The sequence below is a fragment of the Eurosta solidaginis genome, chromosome X (assembly GCF_040869045.1).
Source record: "Eurosta solidaginis isolate ZX-2024a chromosome X, ASM4086904v1, whole genome shotgun sequence".
Taxonomy (NCBI): domain Eukaryota; kingdom Metazoa; phylum Arthropoda; class Insecta; order Diptera; family Tephritidae; genus Eurosta; species Eurosta solidaginis.
The window spans coordinates 45886645-45903134 of NC_090324.1; positions in this window are offsets into that span (position 1 = coordinate 45886645).

Genomic DNA, 16490 nt, shown 5'->3' on the forward strand with positions numbered 1-16490 from the left:
ATATTATCCCGATCATATATTGCATGGTAGACAGTATGATATGAAAAGAAACATCTGAAACAAAACAACAAAACAAAAACTACAGAAACAGCTATTACAGCAACTCCATATGCGACGATACAGGAGACCGCAACAATTGTAGCTCCTAGTTCTAAACCAACTCCATCTGCGACGGTACAGGAGATTGCCATTGTACCTATACCCGATGAGACTAATACTGGTGAAAATTTCACAATAGATAACTTGTTCATATCTTTAATAGATCGTGTACAAAATTTTACGACAACAAAAAATGAAAGCATTACAGTCATAATGGATTTATGCATGAGTCTCTTGGCAAATCATGAAAAATGTACACACTTTGCAGACCTGTTAAATGACGAAAAGTACTTAAAGCTGGCAATGGAAGTATTATATAATTTTTTCTTCACACCAATTGGAATTATTTTATTTGCAATTTTTACCGTCTCGTTGTGCAGCATTAATATTTTAATTATGTTTCTATGTTTAATTGTGCGACCTCTGCGACTATTCGTACTCACTTAAATCATCTCCGATCTGCGAAGAAGATATTACTTTGCCGTAGAGTCTTTGGCATTACATATAGACTTAAATAACGTTAAGAAGAAATAAACTTGTAATGGCTTTGTTAATACTATTCCTAGTGATAATAATATCATTGTTTGAGCGACTGTCGTAGTCGCCAACAGCCAACCCTTCTATTTAATAGAAATTAGGCTTAAGGAAACCTAAACCTGAATTTACCTGAATTTTATATTGAATTTATTGATATATGTACCTTTTACGTATAAGTACGCATTCTGAATTATTTGCACGTACAAATACGTAATATCATATATTACGTACATATTTATTAAACTTAAGAATTTGAAATGTTTGTATTTTACGCTAACACGCGAGCGTATTTCACCTCTCTGGCAACCCCAACAATGGGTTGACAGATGTGACTATGTACGTACATACATACATTTATATTATTGTTTTTGACATTTCTTTTTATTTTTACTTATTCGAAATTTTCTCCATTCGGTGTGACACAAAAATTTGTAAAGTCTCTTTTTAAAGAAAAATACATTAAAAGAAATAGTTTCACTGCATAATATTATTTATTTGATTTGGTGAGGTGATCACGGAAAATAAGCAATTATTGAAGTGAAAATCAGTATAAGAATCCTCGTTGAACATTAATAACTTTTTTTATGGTGCATAACTCTTGATGAATCTGGACTAGTAAGCTATATGCGAAGTGAAGTCCTAAGTGTTAACAGCCTTATTTGCTAGCTTGAACCAACGTTATATGCAATATCTATACGGCCGCTATAATAGTAGAAATAAAAGCATAAGTTAGCTTTTACACAATTTTTAGCCGAACCCGCTGCAGACCAACTGAACGCCATATTATCCAGCTCAGGAGCCACCGCCACCAACTTCAACCGCCTGCAACATCCAAACGCCATATCACAACCACCATCATCGCCACCACAGCTACATCCCACAGCAGAAATAAAAGCAGGTAAATTTTGTACTTCCAGCTCCCTAAACAGTGGTCCTTCGACGCCACTAGGGAAACCAGCGCAGGAAAAACAAAAAATACCCATTTGCCAAAAAACCGTGAGTATTAAATGACATTTGAATACACCCTAAACACGGAAAAATATACATAAAAGAGAAAAATCAAGGCAATTTTCATTTTCGAGGATTAGAATTTCCCGCCAATAATCCTCATTTCCCGCCAAATTTTCTCAAGTTCCCACTAAAATTGCACATACCATTTCGTATATATATATATATATATACATATAGCAATAACCCCATATTGCAAAACTCAGTACGGTATATGTGCAAAGCAAAATAAGAAAAACTCAGTAGTTAGCTACAGTGGGCACACTTGCTAAAAGCACCCCTTATATTTTAATGCGACAAATCTCTTAATAATTTAAAATTTCCTCATTTTAAATTAAAATATCTCTTGTCGTTAATTAAATATATTGCACAACCTCTGCTAACTTCTGATTTATCCCCATTGAAAAAAAAAAAAACGCAAGCAAATTTTCTCGGTTTCCTCATTTGCGTATACAAGAAAGTGACATAAGCGGTGAAACAAAATCTCATACAGTGGTACAAGAGTGGTTCAGTGCGTACACTAGCGTTTGAAAAATATATCTCTCTTGTGTAAAGCTAAAAAATTTTCCCGAGTAATTTAGTATTTCACTCTGTATCCCCATTTATACAGTCCACAAAAATATCGATAGTGAAAATCTTAAAAAATAATTACTCATATTTACATATATATATATTTGTATTTTTCCCACGTATATTTAACCCTCACGCATATATACATTTTAAATACAGTGCACCGCGGCACAGTGGTCAACTTTGTCTCGTCATACCCTCAAATTTCAAATTAATTAAAACCTCTTTACTTCGGAAATTTGTCCCCCTCTCCCTATTAGGTTTTACACATACTCAAACCCCTCAAATAAATTTAACTAAAAAACTTTTTTTGGTTTTGAAAAGTATTCTCTCTTGCTATTTAACGTGAATATTTAAACGTAACTCCCTCACATAGTTAAAAGCAAATACTCTCTCTTCAAAAAAAAAAAAAAAGTTTTCTCTCTGAAGTTAAATTTTTTGTTAATTCTCAACTCTAAGCGACATAAAACAAAGCTTAAAAATGAGTGACGATGAAACCAAAAAAGGTGGCTCCAAAACTCAAGGAGTTAAAAAATTTAAAATCTCGTCTGCCCCCAAAAAATTTACATCCGAAACGGACAATTTTTTCGAATATTGTGCTCGGCACGGAGTCCTCACTCAAAATAAAAAACGCCAATATAGACAAATTTTGGAATAGAGTCCAAACAGTCTTCGATAAGATTGTCGAAACCCCAGATCAGGACCTGCCCGAAGATTTTCCAACATCTGCTAATAGCATATACAGGTCCTGTCTCATAGCATACGAAGACACAAAAGCCCAGATAGAAGACCAGCTTCACTTGCTTAAACAAGCAAATGCCCCCGCTCCCCCTCACGCAGCAATGCCTCAGACAGGATCTCTATATTCCACGACTTAAACCACTCATAAAGAGATGCATACATCAGTGCAAAACTTGTACCCTCCACAAGCAGCAAATGCGATCGCAAATCATGGCGGCTTTGCCCCCGGAACGATGCACATATGCTCCGCCTTTCACCACTACCGGTGTCGACTTTGCGGGGCCTTTTCAAATAAAAGCCTCCTTGCTAAGGTCTCACACCTTACTGAAAGGCTACGTGGCCGTTTTTGTCTGTTTCGTGACAAAAGCTGTCCACCTTGAGCTGTGCTCGGACCTAACAACAAATGCCTTTCTCGCAGCATTCGCTCGCTTCGTCGGACGTCGTGGATATCCTGCCACAGTGATGAGTGACAACGGCAAAACGTTTATTGGAGCTAAAAGAGCGACGGAAAAAGAGTTCGTTGACTTCATGAAAACTGCCTCTCAAGAAGTAATCGCAAAATACTCTCCCCAGGGCATTAATTGGAAATTCATTCCACCCGGAGCTCCCCACATGGGCGGCTTGTGGGAGTCTGCAGTGAAGAGTTTCAAACTGCACTTCAAGAGGACTGCAGGAACCCAGAAGTTCACATTTGAAGAATTTACCACCCTCTTGGTAAGAATTGAAGCCGTATTAAACTCTCGTCCTATCTCACCTTTATCCCAAGATCCCACAGAGTTTACCGCGCTGACCCCCGGCCACTTTCTCCGAGGTAGCCCCCTCCTCGCTATCCCTGAAGTGGATCACGCGGATTTATCTCTTATAAACCGATGGGACAGGGTAAAAAGCTTACATCATCAATTCAGCAAAAGGTGGAAAGAAGACTACCTAAAGGATCTCCAGAAAAGGCAGAAGTGGAAAAATCCACAACCCCAACACAAGGTCGGTGAGTGTGTCTGCATTCACGACGACTCACTTCCCCCGACTGAATGGCGCCTTGGACGTATTGAAAAAGTATATCCCGGACCTGACGGCCATATACGTGTTGTTGACGTTCGTACTCAAACCGGCACCCTCACACGACCACTTGTCAAGCTCTGTTTCCTCCCTCAGATTGAAAGCCCACCCTCTCGGGCAAACCCGGAGAATTCGTAGCTACTCTCAAACCACCTCTGACCACTCTTACCACATCACCGTCTCCAATATGTCGTATTTTGCAACATAATGCCAGCTGAAATCCCCTGTATCAGTATTTCTCTCCACTAAAATACTTTTACAACTGTAATTACAGATCGCTATGGATCGTGCAAATCAGTCGTCGTCACGAAGACCAGTGCGGTCGGAGATCGTTGCTCCCAACCGCGCCAATGAATCACGCAGCTCGACACTTATAACGGATTACCGACGGTGCCGCATATGCACCCGTCAGCACGCTCTTCGGAACTGCGTCATATTCAAAAAAATGAAACCACCCCAGAGATGGATGCTTGCACGAGCCCATGAGTTTTGCCGGAATTGCTTGGCATTATCTCACATCTCCAGCGAGTGCAGCTCATACGACAGATGCCGGATCTGTGGAGCGCGACATCACTCCCTACTCTATCGGCGGGACGCTACCCCAAGCGCCCAGCGCGCCATCCAGGCACCCCGGCCTGGCAGATCCGCCGTACCGGCACCCCCTGCCGCCACCGAGCAACCCCGTTCTCGCCCGGGAAACAACATTCCCTCAGCAGCACCCAGCATCGCACGACGCACCATTCGATGCACCGCACAAGGGCTGCAAACCGCCAACGCTAGAGGAAGAGTGTCCCAAATCCTCGTTCGAGATGCATTGCGGACCCTTAAGGAGCTACAGGAGGCTCTAGCCGCTGAACGCGCCTAGGGCGGGGATGATGTTTGAGCGACTGTCGTAGTCGCCAACAGCCAACCCTTCTATTTAATAGAAATTAGGCTTAAGGAAACCTAAACCTGAATTTACCTGAATTTTATATTGAATTTATTGATATATGTACCTTTTACGTATAAGTACGCATTCTGAATTATTTGCACGTACAAATACGTAATATCATATATTACGTACATATTTATTAAACTTAAGAATTTGAAATGTTTGTATTTTACGCTAACACGCGAGCGTATTTCACCTCTCTGGCAACCCCAACAATGGGTTGACAGATGTGACTATGTACGTACATACATACATTTATATTATTGTTTTTGACATTTCTTTTTATTTTTACTTATTCGAAATTTTCTCCATTCGGTGTGACACAAAAATTTGTAAAGTCTCTTTTTAAAGAAAAATACATTAAAAGAAATAGTTTCACTGCATAATATTATTTATTTGATTTGGTGAGGTGATCACGGAAAATAAGCAATTATTGAAGTGAAAATCAGTATAAGAATCCTCGTTGAACATTAATAACTTTTTTATGGTGCATAACTCTTGATGAATCTGGACTAGTAAGCTATATGCGAAGTGAAGTCCTAAGTGTTAACAGCCTTATTTCCTAGCTTGAACCAACGTTATATGCAATATCTATACGGCCGCTATAATAGTAGAAATAAAAGCATAAGTTAGCTTTTACACAATTTTTAGCCGAACCCGCTGCAGACCAACTGAACGCCATATTATCCAGCTCAGGAGCCACCGCCACCAACTTCAACCGCCTGCAACATCCAAACGCCATATCACAACCACCATCATCGCCACCACAGCTACATCCCACAGCAGAAATAAAAGCAGGTAAATTTTGTACTTCCAGCTCCCTAAACAATCATTATTTGTTATTTATGTAATGAAAGATAATAAAAAATATTTGAATAATTTATTTTACAACTCGTATATAATATTTAAATGTGTAGTATTATGAAAAAACTATGCAAAAATCCGCATTCAAGCTTTTATATGTGGCAGTCGAGAAGGCTATCAAAATATTCAACAATACATTTGCTTTTCAATTTTTCATACTGAATGCCAATGTTAAGATTTACCCAAATGTTGTTATGATACAAATAGCTTGCGGCATGCACTCGGGTTGTATATCAAAGTTTGATGGTAAAGGAGGAATTTTAGCACATGCCACTTTTCCACCGCATAGAAAAATGTGCATCGATTGTAATGATATTAATTATCACCCTCTTTTTTTGGTTATATTACATGAAATTGGTCATTTAATTGGATTGCAACATACCGATAATTTCTATAAAGTAGCTTATATAAGTTAAGGCAATCAATAATGCCTCTGAAACAGATTTGAATAATACAGATAAAAATCCATCCTAAGTAACCCTCTTTCCTGTTGTTGTTGTTGTAGAGGCATAAAATCTCCCCACAGGTTTGGGGGAGACCAAAAAACTCAGTGGGTTGCGAACCAAGGTCATTTGCATATCATTCATGCGCTTTGCATAACATGTAACAAAGGCATTTAAATTGAATATTTTCATTATTTACTTGAAGCAAAATTTACACCATTTTAGTCATATTTAACGTTTTTGTTACGTTCCAATGTAGCGTGATCCAGATACGGATAGAAATTTAACATACAAATGCAACAACAAATTGATCCATATGGTTCACATTGTTGTCGCATTTACATGTTAAATCTCTAGACGTATCTGGATCACGTTTCATTGGAACACGACGTTTTTTGTCTTATATAGGTTTGTTCTTTAGCTACCCCGAGGGGTAACTAAAACAATCCAGAGATTGTTCTTTTGGCTTCTGGCAAGCTAAAGAACAAATCAAATGAATGAATGAATGAATGAAAAAATTCGTTCGATAATTAAAATCATTCAGTAACGAACTATCGATAGTTGAATTCATTCGATAGTTCCCAACACTATATATTAAAGCGATAAACAAATATTATATATACCTAAACTACTAAACTGCACTTATTTATATTAAAAAATTATATTATGCTAGTAGTGTGGGCGGTGTAAATAGATTATTATCTATATGTTCAGGTAATGCAGTATTATCAGTATTTTCTTTATTTGTAACCGAAATGATGATAGCAACAATGCTAGCAGCTAGTATTAATGCTATCAAGATGAAAATTCTGATAAATGTCCAATTTATTTATCACCACTCTTGATCACACCTCTTGCAGCATCGATGCGCGTCGTTATTATTGTGTTGTTAGTCTTTGAAAGATCTTCCATCGAATCAGTTACAGATTTGCTTATAACATTGTATATAAAGCAGACATCAGCGTTTCATAGTTCAGTTGATTAGACAAACAGGTTACGCTCTTCACACAGACAGGTTGCGCTCTGTGCTTACAAAATGATTTAGTCGTCGCCGAACAAGTGGCGTAGCAACATCGTGCATGGTTATTGCATGTTTCCGCAGCAAATGTTAAAAAATATGCATTAATGTAAGTATAATTTTCTTGGTTAGCATAGAAAATTTTTCGCATATTCCGCATCAAAAAAATAGAAGTTTTTATTAGTTCCTGTCTAACAAGTGACTGACATGAAAACCAATTGGTTCGCGCGATCAATGCGCTCTCACTTACCTATACACTTGCATTTACAAATCTGCCTACGCTTGATGTAAAGAAAAAAATACTAGATTTATACGAGCAAACGAATCAACACGAATAGCACAGAGCTTTTTCTCTCTCACTTTATATATATGGCTGGGTGTACACGTTTTGTTTTTCAATATATAGTATAAAATAAGCTAAATAAAATGGCAGAAGACGCGAATGATAATAATGAACTATTGATACGTCGAGCACTTGAACAAGTCTTACGACAGGATATTTGCACAAGTTATGTAGATACAAATTTTAACTATAAAATAGGGGGACTCATGTAACCGTATAAATGCCTTATAAAGTGTGTAAACGTATAAATTGATCTAGTGCGTTAACTAACTGTCAAATTTTGTATGAAAAATCATTTACACAATTTGTATAAATTTACGCGCACGTTTCATTGTGTAAACGCGGTAAACTCAAAGGAATGCAACCTTGCAGACATTACAGCAGGCATTTTCATCAGAAATCTCCAACATCAGCAAGTCGTTTACAAGAATATCTTAGTAAAGACGTTTTAGTTTTGATTTTTCACTTAATCTTGGCATTTTTTAATTTGTATAACAATCTAAAATTTTTGTTTGGCAATAATACAGCTGATAAGCAATCGAGTTTATCAAGAGTATTTCTAGGTGCGTTCATATAACAGCGTGTGTTAATGGATATAATTTTACACCTTACAAGTTTATATGCTTTCATGAGTCCCCTTAATATCTGATGATTTAATAAAAAAATACAAAGACGTCCATGACATTTTGTCGAGATTTTCGTCCAGTACTGACTTAAAAATGAGCGCACCAATCTACAAATTGCCGCAATGAATTATCGAATGTTGCTTACACAAACAATGAACGAATTCATAAACAATGCGTCGTCCGAAGATGTGAGCTTCAACAAAGTGTGAACCGAACAGATGACTTTTATACAAAGATTAACAGTACTGGGTGGAAAATTACAATCATACAATCAGTTATTAGCAACCGCTGCTAACCATGCCAAAATCTATGATAAATTACAAGAAGCTTCTATATTAAGTGAGTTGACTGGTCAAAATGCTATAGATTTTCTAAGACGTACACAAACTAGTAATTTAAATGATATGACTCGTAGCGACATTAAAGAAATGGTAACAACTCAAACAACATTCAAATATTTAATTGGTCTCAACAATATTATCAATAATATTGAGATCACACTGCAAAACATTAAAATTAAACTGGTACAATCGTATACATTTTTTATATTCTATGTTATACCAGGCACGGGGAAAACAGCATTGTCAGAAGCTATATCCTCTCAATTCTCGAACGGAGAATATTACAAGTTTGATCAATCATTTTTTGCATCGTCCATAGTGGGCGTCACCGAGTCTCGTATACGTAACATTTTCGATCAAATACGTTAAAATCCGGACAAAACTTATACAATCATAATTGATGAGGCTGACAACATAATGACACCAAATCCTGCACAGCCGCATCTAAATAGTGTCAAGATTTTATTACAAACCGAAATTAGCTCATACAAAAGTTTCGGTCCCAATTGATTGTTAATCGGTATAACCAACTATCTGACAAACATTTAGGCGAAGAGCTACGAATATTATAAATATACCACATCCATCAAAACAAGATTTTCTAGAAACACAATTGACATTTCCTGAACTAAGATGGCAGGCTCAATATAAAGAAAACCTGATAAAAGCACTATCAAATGATTTATTGTACACAAACAGTGATATGGGAAGACTGGCTAAAAATATTCGAGACAATTTTCTATCAAACGTAAACCACAATGCAGTCACAATTGAAATCGATGTCAATAATTTAATTATCATGTTCTATGCATCAGACGACAAATTAACAGATCCAACTTTTAATAATACGAACATTCAGCGATAATCTGGAAACTATCATACTGTTATGGAAAATTTAGCCAAAAGCTTAAGAAGCAAAAACATAACATTGCAAAACTTTCAACAGTATTATGCACCAAGCTCAACAGTGATGGCAAATGTATGGAAACAAGCATCGACACCCTCGTTAGAAGAAGCTAATAAATATTTATAGGAGAAAAAATGCAAGAACACGACACTATGGCAAATATAGAAAGTATTATAGATAATTATTCAATAATATGGGATATGAATCTGTTCAAGCTGAATTGGATTCTCTGAAACGTTCTCTGGTTGTTATACATGGTGAAAATGACAGTACAGAAAAAAATTTTAATTTTCTTAATCAGTTGAGTGAAGAAAATAAAAAGTTAAATCAAGTGTTGGTTGAAAATGTGAATCAAACGAGACTGTACTTGGAAGAGATTAACGAACTAAGAAATCAATTGGACGACACAAAATTCAATACCCAATCTTTTCTTGAGGAAATTCACGACTTAAAGCGGATTTGATACAGGATAACGATATGAAAGAGCAATATAATTTAACAAGTCAACAATTATATACATCGGCTAAAAACCTTGTAGAATTTTTGTATAATCAATTTGAATTGAAAAAATTCCACGATTTCGATAATTTGACTGAACAAGTCAAGAACAAAATGAATGAAGTTAATCAAAAAATTTCACAACAGGAAATTGAAATATCCAACCTAAATACGAAAATAGCAAATCTACAAATGACCAAGGAACAACGAGAGCAGTTTATCTATGATCAAATTGAGAAATTAAACACAATTATAACATCAGAGCTGGAAAATATCGACACTGAGATGTACAACTCCTCAGATAATGAATTTGACTTGGCAAATTATATACCGATTACTGATTTTAATTTAAATGGTGAAATTAATAACGATTATAGGCAAGAAGAAGCTTTTAGCGAAATGGATAGGCTACTCGAATTGGGAGTTATAGAAGAATCGAACTCTCCGTGGTGTAGTCCTGTGATACTGGTCCGGAAACCAGATAAGGTTAGGTTGTGTATAGATTCCAGAAAGGTCAACGCGGTAACTAAGAAGGACTCATACCCGCTGGCTTATTGAGCAGACTGAAAGATACGCACTTTATTAATGGCATTGATCTGACGGACGCATTCTTTCCGATCAAATTGACGGAGTCCTCCAAGGAAAAAACAGCATTCACGGTTCTGGGGGAAGCCTCTATACCACTTCAAGGTAATGCCCTTTTATCTGTGGAATGGACCGCAGACTATGAGTAGGCTGATGGACAAGGCAATCCCTTCGCGCCTGCGGGAGAATGTCTTCGTCTACCTGGACGACCTGATGGTATCCAGTACGAACTTTGAGGACCACCTGAAGTTGCTGGCGGAAGTGGCAAAGTGCTTGACCGACGCAGGCCTGACAATAAACGTAAAGAAAGGCAAATTATGTCAGAAGGAAGTCCGATATTTATGGTACTTGATAGGCAGCGGGTGCTTGAAAGTGGATCCAGCGAAAATAGAAGCGATGCAAAACTTTCCTATCCCTAAATCCCCTCGGCAGTTGCGTAGGTTTGTGGGCATGGCGAATTGGTACAGGGCATTTATTACCAATTTTGCTGACTTGGCAGGTCCCTTGACCGACTGCCTTCGTAAGTCATAAGGCCCTTTCAAGCATACCTCTGAAGCTATAGAGGCCTTGGAAAAACTTAAAGTATCCTTGAGTTCCGCCCCTATCTTGGCCCAACCCGATTTTTCCAAAGAATTTGTAATCCAATGCGACGCTTCCAAAATAGGTGTTGGCGCGGTGTTGTTATAGGTCGATGATGAGGGCGCTGAGCATCCAATCGCGCTCGTTTCGAAAAAGCTGAATAATGCTCATCGCAATTATACAGTAACCGAGCTGGAATGTTTCGCTGCCATAGTCAGCGTAAAGCGCTTCCGACCCTATGTCGAAGGATTACCGTTTCGGATTATCACGGACAACTCCAGTCTCAAGTGGTTGATGGCGCAAAAGGATTTGAGCGGGAGGTTGGCGAGGTGGTCGCTGCTGCTGCAAAGATACGACTTTAGAATGGAACATCGCAAAGGCACCCTGAATGTAATACCCGATGCGCGTTCGCAGTTTGATGCCGACGAATTGACTTTCACTACCACACCCGGGGAAATAGATTTAGTCTCTCCCGAATTTAACAGTAACGAATATCTAGATTTGATTAGGACCGTCAGCGAAAACGAGGAGTCTCTTCCAGACTTACGAGGAGCGGCTGGTGTCATTTTCAAGAGGGTTAAATTTCGGAAGGGTGTGGACTGATTTTTTTTAACCTACAAATCTGATTTTTTTTACCCTGTCTGGACGTTTTGGCGGTCGGGGACATCTCGCCCAGTATTCTCCCCGAGCAACAATTTCATAGGGCGTTCACATGCGTCTCATCGAGATCCGTGAACAACCTGGCAATCCAAACTTGGGTTGGATTAGCCTTACGGAGTTTGGACGAGTTATCCTTTATCAAACTGTCTACATCCATATATTTTTTTTTGCCTTTCTGTGGGGACGATAACCACTAGAACCATACGGAGTTTTGACCAGTTCTCCTTCATCAAAATGTCTATATACTTATTTTTTTAGCCTTTCTGTTGGGGCGATAACCACTAGAAAATACCATTCGGAGTTTTGACGAGTTCTCCATAACAAACGTCTAATTGCCGCAAAGCCTTTTAGCTAAGAAACAAAATTAATTTACCAATTGACTTGATTTACATTTTTATATAATGCACCTTGTTGCCTGGCTAGCTCGCGGTAGAACTTTGAAACTCTTATCTTAGGGGTGAGTCGTGCCCGACGTTAACTGACATCGGAGGTTCCTGGAAGTGGCTTCCCACAGGTGAACCGCTTTCCTGTTCGCTCAATCGTCAGGTCTTCAAAGCGAAGCAGGTTTGTTATGGTCCACTTGGGAGATTCACCCTTGGAACTTACTAGTTGGCGGATTATAGGTGAAAAGGTCAGGATTCCCCTCACTCATGTCGGCCTGGGGTGGTTAAAACATTTTTTTTTATTTCGCGCGGGTGGCATCGCCAAGAATTCCCATTACATTGGCGAATTTTTAATAACACCTGCTTCAATTGTATAGGTGGCTCATCTCAACAGCTGATTTTATTCCTTTCATTGTACTGGCATAGAGATTGTCAAAAGGAGATGGCAAGCGCAAAATGTAACCAACACAAGGGGGTAATTTACTGCCATGGTGGTCAATTTTTATCTAATGTAACACATAACTTCCCCACTACACGCAAAAGTTGCAAAGTTTTGCGCTTTCGCTACATTCCTTTCGCCTAACATTAACACGAAGGTTTTGACAGTCTGAACAAGGTATATACATTGCGGTAGAGATAAGCCAACCATAATGTCGAGCCTGCAGTCACAGTTAAGTAACGGCGACCTTCCATCGCACAGCCGCCATAATGAAAAATCTTCGCTATTATATGTTAGAGTGGAGATCATTTTGTCAAAGATTGGCATTAACGTTCAAATTGTGAAGTGAAAAGGAGGCAGTTCCTACTCCATAAGAAATAACACTGAATACGTGAGCTGTAATTCTAAGGTATATGTATGCCACGTGTAAGGTGCACAAGATTATAGGAACAATTTGTTACAACGATCAAAATTGATGTATTGTTTCAGTGTTTGTCATAGTGCTTGGGAGCAGGTTGTGCCTAAGACGTAGTTTGGAAATCGTCGCTGTATGAGCACGTTTACAGCAAATTAATTAAGGATCCTCGGGGATGCGTTTGTCTCGTTACCAACAACGCTCAATCGCTCTACTTGCCAACCTTGGTGAAAAGACGGCTAAAATAAGTTCGAAATTAACAAAAAGGTGGATGGTTGGTTGCCGCATTGCTGTCTTAGCTACTTTTGAAACTTTATACCACAAATGTTTTCTAAAATAGTTATATTGTGAAAAATTACTTGACAATATACCCAAGTGTGAATTCATAAATGAATTCCGTGCATTGCGTCGGCGAACTGGGGCATTTTTTTTTTGCTAACTGTTGATCAAGAGTATTAGTTTAGATAGTCAATAAGTCGGAAGCGAAGCGAGCACGTGAAATGCACCCAACTGTTGTGTGCCTGGAAGATTCGTAACTGTCGGAACCGAACACGGAAGCGTGAAGCCGCATATTGGCCTGTAATATTCTGCACACGATGCCCATAGTGATTAGGTGTATATGAATGGGGACGCTGTAATCTTATAACCGCCTGTTGTAACCACTTCATATGATCAGGTGTCCAGTGAAATGGCAATGTTAGCCACAACAAATGTATATGGTCCAAAAACGGCTTAATTGGCAGCAACATCTACAACCCACATATTCCAGTAATAGCTACATCAGTAACGCAACCTCCACCCCCACAAGCCTAACAATCGACCGTGCGATACCAACAACATCGTGCGCCCTCTCCGCGCGATATCATTACCAACGAAACCAACCACATAGTGAGCGCAACGACCACCAATAGCTCAACCACCTCGACCGTGAAACCACGAGCGCAACGACAAAAGCCAATTACCTCATAAGCTACACCAACAGTAGCCACCATCAATATTTAGCCACCACCAGCAGCACCATCATCGTTCGCCAAAACCGCGCACTACCATCATCATCGCGCGCAAAAACCGCGCCCTACCATCACCATTGCGCGCCAAAATCGAGCACGGCCACTATTAACTGCGCCAACTAAACGCTCAACAACCACCGAACTTACCACCACCACCAGCTACAACAACAAAAGCAGGGCCGACTAACATAGGCCTGCTGCAAAACCCAACTAAAACAACTACCAGCAGCAACAACAACAACAAGGCCGCCAACCGTAGGCCTGCTGTAAATCCCGACTACGACAACCAACTACTACATTTAAAAGCGGTGAGTTCGTTCCGCAATACGGAAACTTAATTTTTTTTCATTTAATTTAATAAACCAATGTTTGGTTTTGAAATCATACTACATATTTAAAATATACATAGATGTATGTATACCCACGAATCGTACTGTAAATCATATGAACTTCATTTAAATCTTTTTGCATAAAATTTATTCTTTACATGCTACATATGTACATCTATTTAAGGGCGTATACGTTTTAAATATATTTAGATGGTAAGGAACATACCTTTGAAAGGTGTATGCTATTGTTGTGACGACTAATAAGTATTGAACGTTGCACTATCTGTTCATGATTAATCAATCAATCAGATCAATTTTAAATTTTGGATTATTAGATTTAAAAGAAAATAATCCAAGATGAACATAAGCAAAGATTTGATATCAAATACATTTACTATATATGTATACGTAGCTTCAAAATACTAGACATGCAATTTTGTATGTGGTATAGACTGGGTTGAAATGTAAAGCTATTTATGTTGTTTAAGGAGCGCCCAGCTTTTTCATTGGCATTACTGGGAATTAGTACATTCATACCTACATAAGTATATTAGAGTTTTAATTAATTTTCGACTTCGCAAAGAAACATAATATATATTTGAGATAACAAATTTAGACATGCTCGGCCTGTATCCTTATATATATAAATATTTTTTTTTTTTTCTTAAAAGAAAACCAAATTTACATAGCATACCGAAGTAAAATGTTAGTTTAAGTATGGGCTCAATTAAATAAAATAGAAAAGGAAAGTTTATAAATAGGGAAATAAAAGGGGAAAAATACGTATGAAAGTAATATTAAACTAAGTAACCTTAAAATTAAATAAAGAAAAATGTTAATAAAATAAAATTACCTAAAATGGGATAAATTGAAATAAAATAAAATTACATTAAAATAAGTAAATCCAACAAAAAGAAAAGGAAGCAATAAAATAAAATAAAGCAAAAATAAATAAACTATCATGAAATAAAATTTGATGAAATAACAAATATTAAAAATTACAATAATAATGAAAATAAAATAAAATGAAATTAAATACGAAAAAAATTTAACTAAATACACCAAAAATAAAATAAAATATAATAAAATAAAATAAAGTACGATAAAAATTTAGCTAACATACCACTTAAATACATATATCTAAGGTTTATAAACACACTTACCACCAAAGGTTATGCATAAATTTGCATTTTTTTTTATCATTAAATGCTCCTTTTATTGGGGATTTAATAAATTTTATTTATGTATCGAAAAAGAACATCAAACAAAGGTAACAAAAAAAAAAGAGTAAAATTTGTTTCATATACATTTGTAATTTATATAGAGGTTAATACATATAGTGTACAAGGTAATTCGTAATTTACGATTCCTTTTTTTTTAATGAATTGCCAATAAATTTTTGAAAGATGGGTATGCTGATGGTTCTTCTCATTTAGAAGGCACATAGGGTATTCAGGTAAGGGGCCACCGAAATACAGGTGCGTCGGTGGCCATGGATTTTGAGGGTGGGATAAAGCACCTGGCGTCGCAACAACACCCGCGGCGCCACCCGTATATATTCGGCCCTTTCTTCTTTTTCTTTAATTTTCAGCATTGTTTTTTTTTTTTTTGATTTTCAGAGTTTGGTAACCGGTCATTTCCGGTTCGGCTAATTTTGTAAACATTTTTTTTGCGTTAATTTTTCTTTGAATTTTTGAATTCTGGTATTTTGAATTTGGATGTTGTTTTAGTTTGAATTATAGCGTTTTGAGTCGTCTCTGCGCTTTTGACAGTTGATTTTGAATAGGCATGATAGGCACTTTTTCTGTTTATGGCGCAGGACAGCAAGGTTGGCAAGAACCCAGCCCAGCCGACATGACTAGCCACTGTGCACCACACCAACTGCCTTCCTTGCTGATCCATTGTAGATGCGTATCCATAGCACAATTTATTTTTAACATTAATTTTGTTTTAGAATAAACGTATAGAATTGTTTTTGTTATTATAACAAATGTTGCTACAAGTACTACCAACGTTAGTATTTTTTAAAAGGTTTTATTTAGCTAGACTTGACAGGCTGGATGGTTGGCTGGTTGGCTGGCACGAATTTTGTAGTTAAAATTTAAGTA